Source organism: Anticarsia gemmatalis, chromosome 21 (assembly GCF_050436995.1).
Source record: "Anticarsia gemmatalis isolate Benzon Research Colony breed Stoneville strain chromosome 21, ilAntGemm2 primary, whole genome shotgun sequence".
Taxonomy (NCBI): Eukaryota; Metazoa; Arthropoda; class Insecta; order Lepidoptera; family Erebidae; genus Anticarsia; species Anticarsia gemmatalis.
Genome location: NC_134765.1, coordinates 10,618,728 through 10,637,828, shown reverse-complemented (window position 1 = coordinate 10,637,828; position 19,101 = coordinate 10,618,728). Strand labels below are relative to the sequence as shown.

Here is a 19,101-nt window from a genome sequence, read left to right as displayed (position 1 = left end):
AAAATAGTTTTCTATACACCGAGCGCCAGATACGTTTGCTTTCATCGTTACCAGAACAAAAAAGACAAATCTTAGACAAATTCAGATTATTCCTCAGACTTAAAAATGCAGATGCGCAAAATATAACTCCTAAAAACTATTTTTAATAAGATTTATCTCTAGAATATCTACAGAGTTAAAATACTTATCTAAATCTTAACATATATAACCAGTAGCATTTGCCAACACAGCACAGATTAGCTAAATCTAAACCAACAAAGTAAGTAGGCAGAGATTAGATCTAATTAGCACTGTTTGAAGAGCCTACTTAGTACTCAAGCGAAGAGCACTAGATTAACCTAGACTTGTACATTAATAAGAAGGTACTGTACTAATTGTATAACTTAAGATCTTGGAATGCTTTTAGAATTGAGCAGCTGTTTACTGCAGTTTGAATATAAAGTTTTGATTGGTGATTATAGGCTCTAACGATTGTCATAGGTAGCCCCCTTACTGATGAAGAAGACTATACCAAAGTAGGTGGATTCAACTGATTTTATGTCAAGATTATTTGACTGTTGGATTTTATTAAAGTAAGTTTAAAATGAAAGAAATTATACTCAACCATAGCTGAGCAATTTTGAACGTTCCTAATAAAGTAATAGTAGAGTTTTTGAATCGAGTACGCAATAAGTGTCAGAAGCTTTAAAATCATTACATTAACCATACAGACAAATATTAACATTTTCTATCATTAAAACATATCATAAAATCACGTATTAACCACATCTAAGCAATACTAACAACTGTCTATACAAAATAATCTCAAACGAACAAAATTCCTTTGTCTCTCCCCTCATCCAGACAGGCCTGGGAATGACTAAGTCGATTCTTATCAAACCCCCGTTTATAAATAGATGCGCTTCTCGGAGCGGCATCGACAAAAGACTTGTTAGCTTATTTGTTATCTATAGTAAACAGATATAGAGGTTTAAGATGTATTTTTTATCCATGGTAATGGATCCATAATTTATGGAGTCGAATATTTTTTGTTTTGGTTTTCTTTTTGTAATTGCAGGCTATTTATAATATAATGAGAAAGTTATGTATTGCTTAATAACTTACGAAATAAGGAAAAGTGTGATTATTGTTCAATGTTTATGTTATTAAACAATATTTCTATACTTTTGAGTTATCTATACTAATATTATAAAGCTGAAGAGTTTGTTTGTTTGTTTGTTTGTTTGAACTCGCTAATCTCAGGAACTACTGGTCCGATTTGAAAAATTCTTTCAGTGTTAGATAGCCCATTTATTGAGGAAGGCTATAGGCTATATATCATCACGCTACGACCAATAGGAGCAGAGTACCAGTGAAAAATGTTACAAAAACGGGGAAAATTATGTTTCTCTTATGTGACGCAAGCGAAGTTGCGCGGGTCAGCTAGTTTAATATATAATGAAAAATAAAAGATATAGGATTTTTACCGTCCCTTTATTCTGCCATGACTGATTTTGGGACTGGGGATACATAAGTGAGGTATTTATCAGTACCTATTCAAAAGACTCTGGCCGAGATTTAAACTATATCGTAGGAGAACATGATAATTATTTCCAACAAACCCATGACCATAAAACACACATTCTTTGTTAATTTATTCCTTTATCTTCATTGTGGGAGAAAATGGCCTATAACACTCGGTTACTACAGCTTTCTTCGAAAAATACAACCAATTCTACATGATATATAAATTCTAATAGGAACATGACTTTAAAAATTTAAAAATATGAAATGAAGTCAAAACATTTACCTACCTTCTGTGTGGGATACAAAAAGATTAAGTAACTATGTACCCGTCGGCCATTAGTTTTTTCTACAATTTAGGCGTATGATCTATAACCAATGTTATTCAAATATAAAGTTAATCAACTACAAAATTCTCTAGCTTCATACTAGTACATGCTCGACACAGGTAGTAGAGGAAGGCTCACCCACGCACAACCTTGCAGCAGCGACTGTCGACCAGTTCCTACTCGATCATGATCGAGCTTTGTGCTTTTTGTACCTGTTACAAGATAACGTAATCGATCACAATTTAACGTGCCTTCCGAAATACGGAGGAACTCACGCGCCTAGTACACATAATATATTATTATAATGCAACGGGTCTTATACGCGATTGAAAATTAAAGGTTAGGATACCTTATTTGATCACCCGACGTTTCGATCCAATTATAATATTACGGAGGAACTCGATTAGTATAAGATGGTGACCCATCCACAGAACAACCTCGGCTTAGTTTAACCTCAGAGATCGATTTGCGCGAATGTTGTTAACTAAGCCACGAGCTCCTCCTATAGTGCACTAAGATGATGGTTTTCAAAAAGAAAACAACTGCACCAAGAATTGCTTTTGTGTCGGGACTTTTATATTTTTTTACAACCAGACCCGAGACAACCACAATTATGTGTGGATCGTATCATTATATTATTCATTGATAATATGGAATGGTAGTTGCTAAACAATGTGTCAAGAAAAAGGAAAGATAGATAGGAACTAAAATCGAGAAAGATAGGGAGAGGGGTTTTGAAAAAGAAAGGGATTTTGATTCTGAAGATTTGGTTTAAAAGGGAGACCATAATAATCTTACCAATACAATGCTCACTTGAAGATGGTAAAGGCTAATAAAAAAGGCTTAGTTCCCACAAGATTTTGTTTACGTGTGTCAATAAATATAATTTTTAAGCATGGCCTTCGGAAACTAAGTTAATCTTTTGAGAGTATACATCATGAACAAAACACAATTACTAAAATGATGAACCTTTTTAATGGAAAATAAATGTATAAGAACTAAAATAATGAGGCTCAATAGCTTTCGTTATAAGGGCGAACGAAAGTGTGTTTAATTTGACCTTATACTGGCTTATACCAATAAATAACACATGTTAACTAAAATTAACATTTAAATGAGCTTTTCTATAAACAGTGTTATAATAACTGCTATTTATTATAATAATATTATTGCTATATATTATTTTCACGCTATTTATGTTAACAGGCTTATAGTTTGGAAGATAAATGGTGTAGCTATTAAGTTTCGTTTAAAACGTTAAAAAGCTATATCGTTATGAAAAATGTTATGTAATTTTGAATCAAACAATAATATTTATTATTTGGAAATATTATTACATAATTATGTCAACACATAGGTATATCTGAATAAATATCTGAGTTAGAAGATTTTCAAAATCTAAAACTATAAAATAAATATTTTTCTTATAGATTATTGGGATATGTTGGTACAAAGTGTTGCCTAGCTAAAGAACTTCGTAATATATTATATTGAAGGACAAAAACTTTCATTCACTGTTTTTCATTTTCCTAGGAAGCAATTATTTACGTAAGTGCAAAAATATTTAAATTTCATCGAGTCTAATCGTAATTAGTATACTATACAATTTAAGTAGGAAATATTTTAATACGTAAATTTTCGTACTAAAAATAACAAGGTCTCTTTAACTAAAGAACACAGGGTTTCAACAGAAATCCGAAAACACTACTATTTTGACCAACTCAGGAATCGACCAAAGAACCTCATGATTATCCATTAGCAGTCGCATAGAGACCACAGAAGCAGTTTAACACTCATAAAATCTATACAAATATTATAAAGTGCAAAAGTTTGTTTGTTTGTTTGTCCGATTTGAAAAATTATTCAGTGTTAGATAGCCCATTTTTCGAGGAAGGCTAAAGGCCATATATCATCACGCTACGGCCAACAGGGGCAGAGTAACGGTAAAAAATGTTAGAAAAACGGGGAACATTTTGATCCATTCTCTCTTATGTGACGCGAGCGAAGTTGCGCGGGTCAGCTAGTTGTATACATATATTTACCATTCTCCAATATCGATGTCAAACCCATTACCTCATGGTAAACAAACACTACAATTACATCGACAGCCATCAATCTTGGTACAAACTACTACCGACCATGGTGTTCTCAAGGTCATTGCACTCTGCTATAAAGTTATTATACCTTGTATATGGTTTTGTATCAATTTATGGCATATTGCAGCTAGGTATATCTTTGTTTTTTGAATAGACAACTCCCGCACTAAGAATATTTCTCGATCGCACAAATAATTGTTTTGTGTGGGAATCGAACTCACAATCACCAGTCGAAGTGGTATTGGCGTGGCAACTTCAACCACAGCGCCACGAAAGCATTCTATTTCTATTAGCAACACCATGACATTATAAAGAAAAGGTTTTACTGATTACATGATGCAGTTTCAGCGCAGAACTTTAGGAGAGCTACAAACTAATTCGCTAACTCATCCTGGGAGATGGGTTTTCATTTAAAAATAAATACTTTTGCGCCATTTTTTTCCAAATGGAGTAAACTGTTTATAATATTCGTATTGGAATATAAATAGGGAAGTTATAGGTATATGAATGATGTTATATAAAAAAATATAGTATTAATGATGATTCGTTAACTCATTTCAATCAGTCTAAACATAACGAAACAAAAACTTTATCACAAAGATATTATTATGACTGTTCCATCATTGTTACTTTACAAAAATATTATCGAATTACTCCACAATGAGTGGGGCATCGAACCCGTCATACAGAAACAATGTTATTATACCAGCAATGTTTAATTCAACAAGCGGTTGTACGTTTCATAAACATTTGCATATGGTCACCATGGTGTGACGTCATCCGCTGTAGATATGGAAAGTAGGACACCCTGTAGTCTAGGTATTATTGTAGCCTTAAAAGTAGACTATAGAAAGCACGTAGGTAGCACTATACCTATGTCCTAGGTACAATTTGATAACTACATGTAAAGTGTTAGAAGCTAGAAGTAATACGTTCGGTTTTGTCAAGGAATAAATACTTTTCAGATTGTCATAAGTCATAACAGGCTCTTTTCTTTTTCAAGAAATAGGGGATCCTGAATTCTGAAAGGATGTCGCCCGCCGTAAAAAATTAAAGAATAGCTATATTAGCCGCAGTGAGTACTTTTAAAAGATTTTCTCCATTAAAAACTAAAGGTAGCGTAAACATATAGTTTCCATATATTATATCGAAACAAGTTATAAGAGATTTACCTATATAAAATACATACATAATAATGCCACGAATAATGCCATTGTAATAGATAAATAGCTTATACATATTTCCAGGAACGCAGCTACTATCAATAACTTGAGGCAATCGAAATATGGTGATGCTTTCAGACTTATTTGTTCGATCCACAAATAACTGTTTTGGGTCTGGTTGTACTTTGTGTCCGTTGCTTGTATGTTTGTAGGAATCCCCACGACACAAGAGCAATTCTTAGTGCGGGAGTTTTCTTTTAATAAGAGATAAATAAATCTCTTCACAAGCTACACACGATTGCAGTACATTATTTAATAGTTGCAACAAGTAAGGTCAGTAGTGAACCTCGCTCGATTAGTCACAGAGTAACTGAGCGACTCATGGTCGATCTCCAAATAGGTACACTACCAACACTGATAAACAAATATGGACCTTAATTCGTTGGTGTAGTGTAGCTTTGAAGTTAGCTTGTGGTAAAGGCCTAGTGTTCAAAGGGATTTGGTTAGAATGTTCTAAAAAGGATGAGTTTTTGATGGCGAAAGAAATCATCTAAGTATAGACAGTTAATAATGTTACTTGGCTAGAGAAATTGATTTAAGGTCTGATCTCTCCCTCATTCTGGGAGAAGACCCACAGTTTTCTTAGTGCTTATTTCATTCAAGATATCTAGAGATTTTGAACATCTTTGAACGTAGATACTGGTATTAGTAATGTGATTATAGATCAATCAAGAAAGTACTTACTTGATTGAAATGAAAAGTTCATAAAACCTCGAGAAGACACGTACATTTTTACTCTTAAATAAAAATACCTAAGTTCTGTCGAATATAAAGTTAAACATACTCATATAATGATTCATTAGAATGAGTCTGCCTGATCTAATCTGTCAAACAGCCTACACAGACAACGTCTTCCTTCCGAAGATGTCATCTAGGCTAGACAAATGTGTAGTGACGTGTGCAGTTGCCATGGCAACGGCTTGCGCTCACGCATAACAAAAAAGTTACACGGAATGAGAAACTATGAGAATCACTCTTTTAGGCATTTGGTTAAAATGTATTTATCTTCCCGCTACAACGCTAAAGCTTGTAAACTGCTGACTTCTAGGTCTCGTATTTGATTCCCGGCTCGAGAAAAGTGCTATTGATCTTTTCTGATACATAGAAACAAAACTAACTATGTACAAAATTATACCTAGACTTGCTTAATTCTGAATTACAATGTAACATATCTTTACAGTTTATATTAGAATATTTCCTAGTAGTAGTACCTAATTCAAATGGTTACAGGCTTGCCCTCTATTTCATAGGCCTTACATTGTAAATGACGCAAAGTTGGTGTATTTAATACATACTTAGTCACCTTCGGGTGTATAGGGTTGCCAGATGGCCGGGATTTCCGGGATTGTCTCGGAATTTTGCGTAACGAAAAAACACTTGTCTTTACAAAGGTACAATGCTAAAGACCAAGACTATGATTCAAATGTCCAAGAAATTATCAGCTTGGATCTGGCAACTCTAGGAGTAGCACGCGTGATGGTATGTACTAAGCATATAGGTATGTACAAAATTAACTAGCGTATATACTCAGAACGTTAACATATTTAATTCTATAGCCGTACCCTCATTAAATAACATGTTTATATAATATTTATGTCAGCATGTAATAAATTCTGCTCTCGTGTTAGATATAAAGCAGTAACACCGCCGAGTGTGACGATGCATAATAATATCATACTAATAATAATACACCCATCAAAATGTATGGGGTGTATGAATGTCTAAGCAGACTATAAGGAATGTACCACTCTTGAAAGAAGATAATACGTACCCAAGTAATTAAGAATAACAGTATTTGTTTGTAGGTAACCTAGGTAGTAGAATATACAGTTTGGTATTTAATTGATCATGTTAAGGGATAATTTTGATAAATATTTTTGAACATATTTTTCATGTTAATTGTGTCAAAGAACAGCTAAGGTATATAGTCTGGCTCTATAAGTACTTAGTTTAAGTGACAAAAATCCGTATTTAATTACGTGTGCTACCTCCACAGATAAATTACAATTAAATTGAAAAAAATAAGTTAACCATATTTTACTACTGTATAAAATAATAGAAGATACCTAGTTATAGTTATTTCGTTGCTAATGCTAGATAATTTATTAAATACATAATATTAATGTAATTAGTTTTTATTTATTCGCGATTTCCTAAACTTTGCAAAATTATACGCCACTAATTTATACAGACAAACATTAATAAACTTATCTTTCAAAATGATCTAGTCAACTAATTTGTTAACTATCTGTCATCAGTATCCGCCAATATCCGGTCATTTCATCCTAACACAACTCATTAAGTATTTAATTTGATTTCATTGTGGACTGAAAGTAAACGTGTTCGATTCTCGATCGGTAACACACCACTTTCACTATGTATTTCACGGTCACTGTCAAGATTTATTGCCTTGAAGTTTTGACGAATGACGCACTTTTATTTTCGTTTCTGCTTTATAGGGTCAAAATTTGACCATAAATGCCACCAAATACTATACACTGTTTAAAACTTCAATCGATTTTAATACCCTCAGAAAGATAATTCCGAAAAAAAATTGCGAAGTAGACAGGTATATAACGATAACTTATTTATTCTAAATACACAAAATATCAAGGATGATAGGTATACCTCTCGCGGGTACATTTTATATTTCTATTCGGAAATTAGTTCTCATACTATATTAAAACTACTTAGGCAGTCGCTCCATGTAAAACACTGGTATTCAGCTGCATCCGGTGAGACTGGAAGCCGACTCCAACATAATTTGGAAGAAAGGCTAAGCTAATATACTATATTAAAACTACTTTATTCCATAACAAAGTAAATTATCTTATTAATTGCACCATATAAGTCAAAAAGCATATAAGTATAGTATAGCGTTCTTCACATAAATCTCAAAACCAAAAAAAATATTACAAAAGGCTTCTCAATCAGAAACCTGCCATCACCGCTGATGTATTGCCAAAAGTATTCAATCAGGAATCGAACGAGGAACTCGACTGACATCAAACCTGTCTACCTGTCATTGGCACCTCATCAATCAATCCATGACATTGGCTGACGGTATCGCCATTGTATAGGCAAAGAGCTTACGACCTTAAACTGGTAAAACTTGTTTGCGGAATTGAGACAAAAATATAAATTAAATTGTCCTTTGTTTAATGGTTGTTTTACTTATAGCATTAACCCAGTGATATTGAAAAAATTACAGTACGTATATTATATAGCATTAGTTCAGAAATCGTTTAATTTTTTTTAAATACAGTGTACCCGTTTAATTAAAGCGAAAATGTCACAGGATAAAATTTGATGTCTTGAATCTATCTGACTTGAATCTGAAGAACAAACTAGGAACTCTAAATGAAAAAATGTTGTATGAATAATTTACGTTATATTATGATATTCAACTTTGATCAAGTTTTTACTAATAAGGCCAATAAAATTCGGCTCATTTTAATTATTGTTTTATTCAAAATACGACACAAATATGACACGACTAGATATCTATACTAATATTATCTATACTAATATGATTATTGTTTGTTTGTTTGAACGCGCTAATCTCAGGAACTACTGGTCCGATTTGAAAAATTCTTTCAGTGTTAGATAGACCATTTATCGAGGAAGGCTTTAGGCTATATAACATCACGCTACGGCCATTAGGAGCGGAGTAGCAACGAAAAATGTTACAAAAACGGGGATTTTTTTTTTCATTCTTTCTTATGTGACGCAAGCGAAGTTGCGCGGGTCAGCTAGTTTCAAATATGCGTTTTTGTAACCAGACTAAAAACGCCCCGAGCGTTTTATAAACGAACTATAAATAACACACAAATTGATATAAATTGAAACACTTCATTAATAAATAGATCTGATATTGGAGAAAGTAATCATTGGTCCAGAAACTCAAAGATTTTAAAATATATTTTTTGTTAAATCATCGTTTAAGTACTTCCGGTAAAAATACGAAAGCCTAATGATAAATTATGTGTAGAAAACATTTAATCAGTAAGTAATATGTTTTAATGAAGTCTGCGAAAATTTGAATCAATAAATAAATATATCAAACTGTTTACATTTATGATTGGTTATTACTTTCGTTTTTGACAAGTCAATCAAGAGTTTATTATAATATATCACCGAATATGTCTTTATTATAGCGAGTTAGGTAACTAATCAACAATGACCAATGTGTTCGTAATTGTCGCTGACAATAGATATATTGGAATTAAAGTTTCGAGCTATCTGTAAGAAGCAATCCTGTCTGTCCGTCTATTGGTGTTATCGGCTTAGCCGCTGAAAATGCTGTCTAGAAAATTTGTCGTGAAGATATGCACTTGAAATCTTGGATCATACATACGTACTTGTTTACTAACTTATTTAAAAAAAACCGCCCGTTAACACGCGAGCAAAATTGCGATGGTTTACTGGTTCGAAATTCTCTACCTAGACTATGCTTAGCTTCGCTTTGGATTTTGTATTATACATACTTTAGTACGTATATCAATTCGCACGTTTAAGCGATCATAATGTCTACTTAAACAATCATTACTCACACAGGAAACCGACTAATATCGGAAGAATATTATCACCTATTCATAAATTTCCCAATAATTCCATATCGCGAATTATTACCGTCTCTTCGACTACAAGAACAATGAGTTAGCTTTATTACATCAATTCAAAAACCATATTATTTATTCATATCAGGTGTCTTGCGATTCTGGCATCCATAACAATGGTAATCACAAAAACATTTGAAATTAAACTCTATATGGTAAGAATATGAGTGATTTTTAAATAAATGATAGTTTCGTGATGTTATTCAGGGGTTTTTAGTCATTTCCGTTGAGTTAAAGTACCTATGATATTTTTGGACGGAACGAAAGTAAAGTGGAGGATTGATCAGCTGTTTTTATAACTAGTTTGTTGAAATACTGCTATAATTTTATGCGGGTTTATCATATTTTTGATATCTTACTAGGTATATTATATTTAATATAAAATTACGTTTTATAAGACTCCAATAGAAGCTTCGATTTATTTAACAAGTGTCTTTTAACTCTATGTTACTGTAACCATAACGTGACAATAAGCAGATTTATAAAATTCAATATTACACAAATAATAATGAGTTTCTTTCTTACGACAGTCGACTTCCATTAAAAATCCATAAATCATTACATTCCATACAACCATTCACAAAATCAACTCAAAATCATTTCAAAATACAAAACGCGGCGCAACCATTCCGTTTCATAGGAAGTGGATTGCTTCATAATTTATTTTTACCCACCATAGCCGAGACAGTTAAATTATACTTAAAATTTCATTCCGAAGCATTTTTATTCGACACAGTGTCTCACAATAACGGGGTAGAGATTAAAATCGGTTGTTAATTGCGTGTGACAGTCGAATGGCGGCCATATTGGATCCAGGAAGTTACGCGCCATGTCAAAATAGAAACAGTTATGCCGCGAAATTAGGTGAACCCGTGATGAGGACGGAATTAGTAGGATTAATTGAGAATTGAGTTGGAAATGCTCATATTTTGAGCTGAAATGCTAGTTACTAAGTCATAATAATATTTTGCAGTTTTACAGCTCCTAATGATAAGTGTTGGACAATCTACGCAATGGATACAGTGACGGCTAGTGTATGAAAACATTGTCAAAATTCTGCTAGATTAGCTAACCGGTAGTTATTGGGAAGTGTTGAAATCGATTTTTTGTCTTCATAGTTCTGGTAAATAAGTCTGATAATACGAATTGTTGTCAATTTTATTTCCATGATTGTTGGTACCATCTTTAATTTAAAAACAACTTAATTAAATAATTTTATCTCGTTGCTCTCGGCCACTTATTCAATTTAGTTAAGTATAGAGCAAACAAAAACAACGTTTTATTAAATGGCGACCTAAACTTGATACACTTGGTATTTATGTTTCAAAAATAACTTATTTTTATACCACTTGTCAATGACTCACTATTGTTTGAAGAACAACGGAATGAATGACAGTTGAAACCAGACGCTGGATTTTTTGTTTTCAACGCAAACAATATTAATCAAAGCCAGTTTTTATATTCTCAGACAAGAAACGAATACAATAAATCATAATCTTTTAAATGTACAAAAGAAATAACATTAAAACACGCTATGGCTACCGAAATCGGACCATAAACAACATCAAAGAGGACACTAAAACGAGTAACTAGCCATAAAGTTCCATAGACTACCGTAAGATGGCGCCAAAAAAAGTGACGAAACAAAAGTTATTAAACGTTATTAAAATATAATTATGGTGAAAATTTATCCGTAAGTCTGTATCTTTGATCTATTTCACGACTAGGAAGCTCACCCGTCTCCACTCGGACTGTTTTAGTTTCTTTAATTTCGGTCACCTTCCAGTTTTCCGGCTTTCCATGTATTCTAAATTCGTAAGGAATTTTAACTAGCACTGCGCTAGAAACAACTGCATAGCGATGCAACTTTGTTTTTCTTATAATATTTTATAAATCATTTAGGTCATAGTTTCATATTGTTTAACGAAAAAAACAATATTGGAAATAGTTATCTTTTGTTCTAACGATGATCGAAAATAGAGAAAATAAAGAGAGTTCTTGAATTGATACGTAGGTAGGTACTCAAATATTAACCTTAAAATCTTTCATGACTTTTTTTATATTCACCCCGCAAATTCTATTCACCCCGTTTTACGTTAGTCTCCAGACTGTAATTAACCAGCTTGATTAACTCATTATGATCGCGGTAGAAGACCTATCCCCAACAGTGGGACAGCAATGTTTTACAAATAAGTAAGCAACTGCATTATTGACCCTCAATTATTATTCTAGCTATTACACGTGACTTTGCATCTTAATTATTCTAGTTTAAGATAGATAATAGAAAACGTGTAATACTCTGCCAACCTTCATACAAACAAGGCGTGATTATGTAACTAATATATGTTTCTTACTTATTGTGTAAAAACAGCTGTTTCCAATGTTTTCTCTTTGATATAAATCAGCGTGAAATATGATTCATTCTGTTTGTAAAGATATACGTATTTCGTATACTAATTGAAATGTAACTTGTTGGAGAAATTTACACTTACAAATATTAAGAGTATTAATGAAACTACACTGAAATACTGAACGGGACAGCCCATCGAAGGACGGAGACGCTTAGTTCAAATACCGATATGCGTCCTCCCATCTATAGAATGACCGCGCCAAGGTTGCTTAACTCACTGATCGTTTACCGACCGATGAGCACAACTAGCCACGAGTGTCATTAACTATAAGTTGTCATTAAGACACATGTGAATAAAATATTTTAGAAGGTAAATAAATAATAGTTTTCAGTTACGGCTGATAAACGCGTGTACGGCATTTGCATAATTGTTATCTCGTGATAACGCTATCACTGGTGTATTATGTAATCTCTACAATATTTACCTGAGTTTACTGCCTTACGCTTTATTAAGGTCAAATGTTGTGATGTTACACGTTTTGAAATTAAAATGTAAATAGAGTCTGATGAAATAACGCTACGAAAGTTTCAGAGATCAATAGTTTCTAAACTATATTGTCTCATTGTTGGGCAAAGGTGTTCCCCAAACTATTCTATCGGTCTCGATCCGCGCCGGTTTTTGCCAACCATTAGATTAAACCATAATGGAATTAGCTAGTCGAAGATTTAAAGACAACAAGGTATTACTAATCTACACGTTATTATAAATAAGATTATTTCATATTTTTTACGCTCTTTAACTCCAGCCTATCGGGAATACATACAAACATAAAATCGCATATTATATTATATCTCATATTATAGTGGCAACTAACACATGAGGACGCCATTGAGTACGATCCTTACAAACTTCCCTTGCTTCAATCACATCCATACATCTTGTGATACAGGATCGCCGGTGACGAGTAGCATATCGGCTGCCTATCTTTTATTTATTTGATTCAGTGAACTAAAACGACACGATCAATCACAAATAATTTGTGTCAATTCGATACTAGATTGTATTTTGTCCCTATCATATACTTGGTAAAAGAAAAGGATAGAAAATATATCTAATAAGAGCAGTTTACCGGAAACAATAATTTGCGTACAAAATTATCTTAAAGTAATTAACACCCACGTTGACAAATGAAATAGGACAGTTATCGATAATAATATATTGTGAAAGATTGTTTATCGACTACCAGTTATCGGAATAATAAAGAACTTTTACTTGATAATGATTAATAATACAACTGTTTAAACATTTTCTGGATTGTTGTCGATTTTTAGGTGATATTTTAACAAAATAATTACGCAGAGGATATACGCAGCCTAGTAATTAATTGAGATTTATACAACTCGTCCGTCAACTAAAGAAAATTTTATATTATTAGCTTAGAGACTAAGGGAAAATTTTATAACAATACAACCTATTAATTATATTCTTAACACAATCTGAAGTTTGCAATTGGAATCGACTAAATTTTGGACCTAAAACACTACCGACTAAAACACCAATCGATTTAATTAGTCGGTTAGTCTTGACTTATAAACGGGAGGTTTGTAAGTCAAAACGAAATAAGAAAGCTATATTACCAGTTAAAATTTTTCAAAAATATAAAGCTGATATTAACTTTGAACTAGTAACCAACTTTTAAAAAACAAGAGGTCACAAAAAGCAAAAATAGTAAAAATCTCAAATCAAAGTAACCAGCTGACCCTTTGCTTGACATCTCTCAACACGGTTACCAAACCCGTTTGACATAACACGACCATTTCTAAACGACACGTTTACTGTCAAACTAGTGAAGGGATACATACTATTTAATTTAGTCGAGTTGTCATCGATCGTAGGGCCGCATGAATTATTCAAATGTTAGTTTTTTATACAAATCGGATATAGTTTTAGGGTTAACAGGTCTAAGATGATTGTTATGTAAAAGAAAGTTGACATATTTTTGCTTTCTTTCGGTGTTGTAAATTAATTTATGATGTGTTTGGAGAACTTTAATGATTATTGGTGAAATAATTGCTGGATCGTTTATTGGTCAACTACAGCTGGTTTTTATTGCTTTGTTTTTTAAAGTAAGGCCAAACATTGTTAATATTTTATCCTATTCAAGTAAGTAACTACATCTTAGTGTTTTTTAAATAGTATCTCTAGCAGCTCTATGGTGGTCAATTCCGAAATTATATTGTGATCTATTCCCGAAAGTCACACCAAGTTTTCATTGCTAAGAGCTGGGAAGATCTTTAAAAAAAAAAAAATAATGGTGTTTTTTCACCGTACAAATAAAACAATCAAAAACTAACACACAAAAAAATGCGTAAAATTATGCTATAACAAACAAATCGTGCGTTTATTGATATAGATGTCGAGGTTATATTTCAGCAATTATTTCACGCTTTCGCACTAAAATGAAATAATCAAGGAAATCAACATTTTACTTTATCTCGTTATCTGGGAGATAAAGTGTAGATAGTGTAGTCTATAGAGCTATCTATAGAGGTCTTATTAAAACAATCAAGACGGATGAGTAGACATTTATAGTAATTTAAGTTGATTGATGTTTTAATGGATAAAGTGAGAAGAATACAAGCCGATTAATAACAATATTAAACCAATTACTAGTTTAATTACTAAGTTTCAGTGCTACGAGCTACTGAAACTTTACTGTATTATTAGGCTTTCGAATTAGTTATAAACTGATGAATTTTACAGTAGTTTATGACCACTTGAAAAATGTCTCTCATTTCTACAAAAAAACAACGATATGACTTTTCGAACAAGCTAATATTTATCTTGAAGGTCCAAACCACAGTCCACCAGGCAAATTGCCTAATTTCCTGTTGATAGAGAGGGAATGTAAAGAACTTTTACACATACAGGTTTCGATATTTCCCTTCACAGTAAAACTCATCACACAATAAGATAGAGGAAGCCGAAATTCAAAATTATCTACCCATTATTATTCCTTGATCCAGTTTCCAAAATAACAGTCATTTTCAAAAACGTAACTGACAGTTGCCAGTGTCAATATGATAGCTAAACTCTAGTAAGGTCCTGATGTTATCTTGAAAACGCGTCTAATCAATGTACTGAAGAACTAAGCAAAGGTTAGAAGCACGTGCGTCGGATTTAAACTAGGATAACTGTTTCAAGTGGGAGGTTAACGGTTTGCTGGACATCTTTTACAACTGTTTAAGTATACAATTTACTTTAATTGCAGACAAATAGTGGTGTTTCTTCAAATAAGGTCAAAAAACTCTATTATCTCTTATGGTTATGGTACGTTATAAATTTTGCAAATCATCCAAAAATGTCTAAAATATTTTGCCATAATGCCACATTTCTGGTCCCAATTTATAATTAAAAAACTCGTCTTTTAATCAATATGTCGCTAATCGCAAAAATATTTGAGTATAAACATCATTAATTATTACCATCAAAGAAAAAACTGCTTATAGAATTATTTTGTTTAATGAAATAATTTAAATTTTATTACAAAATGGCGTCGGGGATAACCGATAATCCTTTATTTATTGATCATTGACAATTTATTATTTTTCTTTTACTTTACATACTAGTTTGGCAAAGGTCAACGTTTTTACAGCCTTATGCGTCGTTTTACGAGAAAACTCAATTCTTAATTACCTACCTGTTGTGGTACATTAATATATTATGATAAGAACTTGTAACGCGTAAATAATTCACCTTGTACAGCTTGTTCGATTAAGTTTCAATGTTCTTCCTTCATTTGAGGCAAAAATTAAAGAAAATTGAGGCTTACTGTCGCGACATTTGGCACTTGATTAAGCAATTACAAGTAGCCTGTAGTCAGGGTAATAATTAAATGTTAATTAAGCCCTAATTGATGTGTTTTAAACACACCCCATTACAACAATAAGGAGACTCCGTAAACTAGCATTTTTGCGCCAATTAAAAGTGACACTGGCTGAATACAAATCATGCGAAGCTAATAAAAAAAAACGTCGAGCAGCGGCCATATTGCTCCACCCCGTTTTTGAATGTTTAGTGACAACTTCATATTTCTTGAATAAAGCCTTATAAAAGAACAATATCTCTCACAATAATCCATCACTAATTTATCCATTTATGTCCTATAATGCGTGTGCAATAGTTCTTTGTTACATTTGTGTTTAATACGACATGTGTACGGCCTTTGCCTGCCCTTGGCCAACTTGCCTTATGTATGGTGCAATATGGTGCTTAAATGCCTACGTAAATATAGCCTTTATAGAGATTCTATTTAAGTAGGTTTGACTGATGACTTATAAAACGATTAATATGTCGATTAAGTGGTAAGCAACATTGACGGGCGATGAATTCCTTATGATTATGACCAGCTACAGTGAGCAAATCATCAGTTTGCGATCACGAAATAAGCATAATGTCTTCGAATGATTTAGATCACATTTTCCTTTTGAATATGTCTGGAATCATGACTCAATTTTAAATAGCATTTTAGTATTGTTGACATGTAGAGTAGAGATTATAGTGACCCTCGTATATTTATAAACTTAAAGGGTCCATAGCCCTATGACTTAAAAATGTAAGTATAAAATGATTGATGTTTCAGTGATTGATGGTTTCAAATAAATTATGACAGCGTCTTTGAGTAAACTTATGATTTCAGGCAACTTTTGGCTCTACATTAGTTTATCTGCTCTGCGAATGGCTGATTACCTGGATACAATAGATGCCCTCAGGTTAAAAATTCTTCCAAAATAACATTTTAACTTGAGAATTACAAATCATCTTAGATGTAAAGCAGCTATTTTAGTTTTTACGATAATAACTGCATTTTAAGTGAACAAAAACTATAAATAGTCGTCTTTCCGGGTAGACTACTAGTTAATTAGCTTTTAAGAGGCGAGTAGGTATCATAAGAGTTTATTTACAAGTGAATATAAAATAATTAGACGTAATTCTATGATGTCGTTCAAAGGCCAGACTAAGAAACCAGCTTTAAATAATTAATGAATTATCAATCTTAAAAGTTATGTTAATTAATTATAACAAAAAATAATAATGATCCGATTCGATTAATTAGAATATCAAAGGTCTTCGCACTGCGTCGTCAGATATTCAAAAACAAATTTAAAATTAAGATGTCTTAAAAAAAGGACTTTGGTATGATTTGTTATCTATCTTTATGAAAAACAAGCAATAAAAACAAAAAGTAGAGTTAGGTGTTAAAGTTGTATAAAAAGTTTAAAACCGATTAATTGCAGAAAAAAACGTCTCTATTGAAAGGAAAATTACGGTTCACGATCAAATACAATTAAATTAATCAAATAAGTGTTATTGAATTATTATCAAATTTATCTTTTGGCAGAACCGCTGAATTATTGTACTTCATTGACAAAAAAGTTAGCTAAAACTGGTGTGACAATTGCGTTATTTGTCCTGAAAATATGGTTTCGTACAATATGCATAGTTTCTTATTATTATAGACAAAAGTAGGTCGTCAAGGTAAACATAAACTTGCCGAAAGCCTAATGTATGCACGCCTTGGAGACCGCCAACAGATTCGCAACGGTCCAACCGTTTAAATTCAAAACACAACACTTGTCTCAACTTCCGCAACAACAATTACATAATTAACAACAAAACAATTAAACTGACATACTTAAATCAGTTGACATTTGTTATATTCCATTCAGTATCGTTATTCGTACACAACACACGCGTAGTAAGTTCGTTATAATATCGAACGCAGAACGTGCTCTCGTCACGAGCGTCGGCAACGCACTGGCGTCGTGCGCTTCCCGCCGCGTCCTTCGCCCGTCGACTTTCACTGTGCAAATGATAATACTATAACACTACCGATTTTAACCGTCATTGTTCCTTACTAAACTACTCCCGCGCCTGGACTTTTTAAACCGGTCGGGTAGCAATGGCTGCAGTCCTTTTGTCAGGGCGCGGTGTTTGCATAATCCAAAGTTTGTTTTGCATTTGTTTTAGTTTAGAATTTTCCTCGCGGAGGTAGATTTTATCTTGTTTATGGTTGCCTTGCGTTTATTTACATTGGATGTGTTATTCTAGCCTTCGAGGCATGTTTAATATGTTTTGATAGCTATCGGAAAATGTGTTCCTTATTTCCTTGGGTGTTAAGAAAATATTGAGTTTTCCTGTAAATATACTGGTTCCTACATCCGTAGGCTTTATTTAGGGTTTTACTTATTGAATTTGTATTATGCAACCTATAAGGTTGGTATGAATAAGTAATTGTTGTACTTCTTCGGATAAGCTTTTATTTCGCGAAAAGCAGGAATAAAGTCGACTGTTTTTCGAGACTATTCCTGTTTTTTTTTCTAGACAAATAAACTTTCTTTTGCTACTGTAACTGTTACGTGGGCTTACAAGGTAGTTAATTAATAGGGCGTAGGTAATATCAAAGGATCTATTGATATTGTTAGAGCCTTGCGTGAAATAGAGCAAGGTCAATAAAAGCACAAAGTTAACATAATTAAGGCTTTCAAGGCTCTACCAACTAAAACTACAAAAGCTTTCGTGGAAGGCTTGTTACATAAATCTTATTACCTTTTGCTTTCTTTAGAAATAAGGGTATAGATTTAATAAAATACGATTCTAACTACGTTATGAATTTACTTAGAGGTATGTTAAGTAAGAAATTTATATTAATACTAACTAATAATAATATTAAAATACTCGGTATAATCACCTCTGAATATGAAAAGATCAAGTTATCAAAAACTTATCGATTTTTACATACATTTACTGTCAGTATAAATTTATCTATCCGATAAATTACGTATCTAACACTTACCCATTAGTTGTGAAACTAGCCCTTAAACATATAAGTTTCGTATAATTTTATAGTAAGTATATTACTTTGCATGGTGTGGGCATACCGGTCAAACTAAATGTAAACCAGTGTTAATTATTGCTTA

General features: G+C 32.6%; 1 protein-coding gene across 3 annotated transcripts in view; it reads right to left on the bottom strand.

The window, feature by feature from the left end:
- Positions 1–17,967, bottom strand: part of form3 (FH2 domain-containing protein formin 3) — a 120,079-nt gene extending 102,112 nt beyond the window's left edge. For 2 of the 3 annotated variants that reach the window (XM_076128259.1, XM_076128261.1), the window contains exon 1: positions 17,817–17,967. The gene's annotated coding sequence lies outside the window, so the exon portion shown is untranslated. Of the gene's footprint in view, positions 1–17,812 lie in introns of all 3 variants that reach the window. The other variant, XM_076128260.1, reaches the window with a different exon arrangement.
- Positions 17,968–19,101: the final 1,134 nt, after the last annotated feature.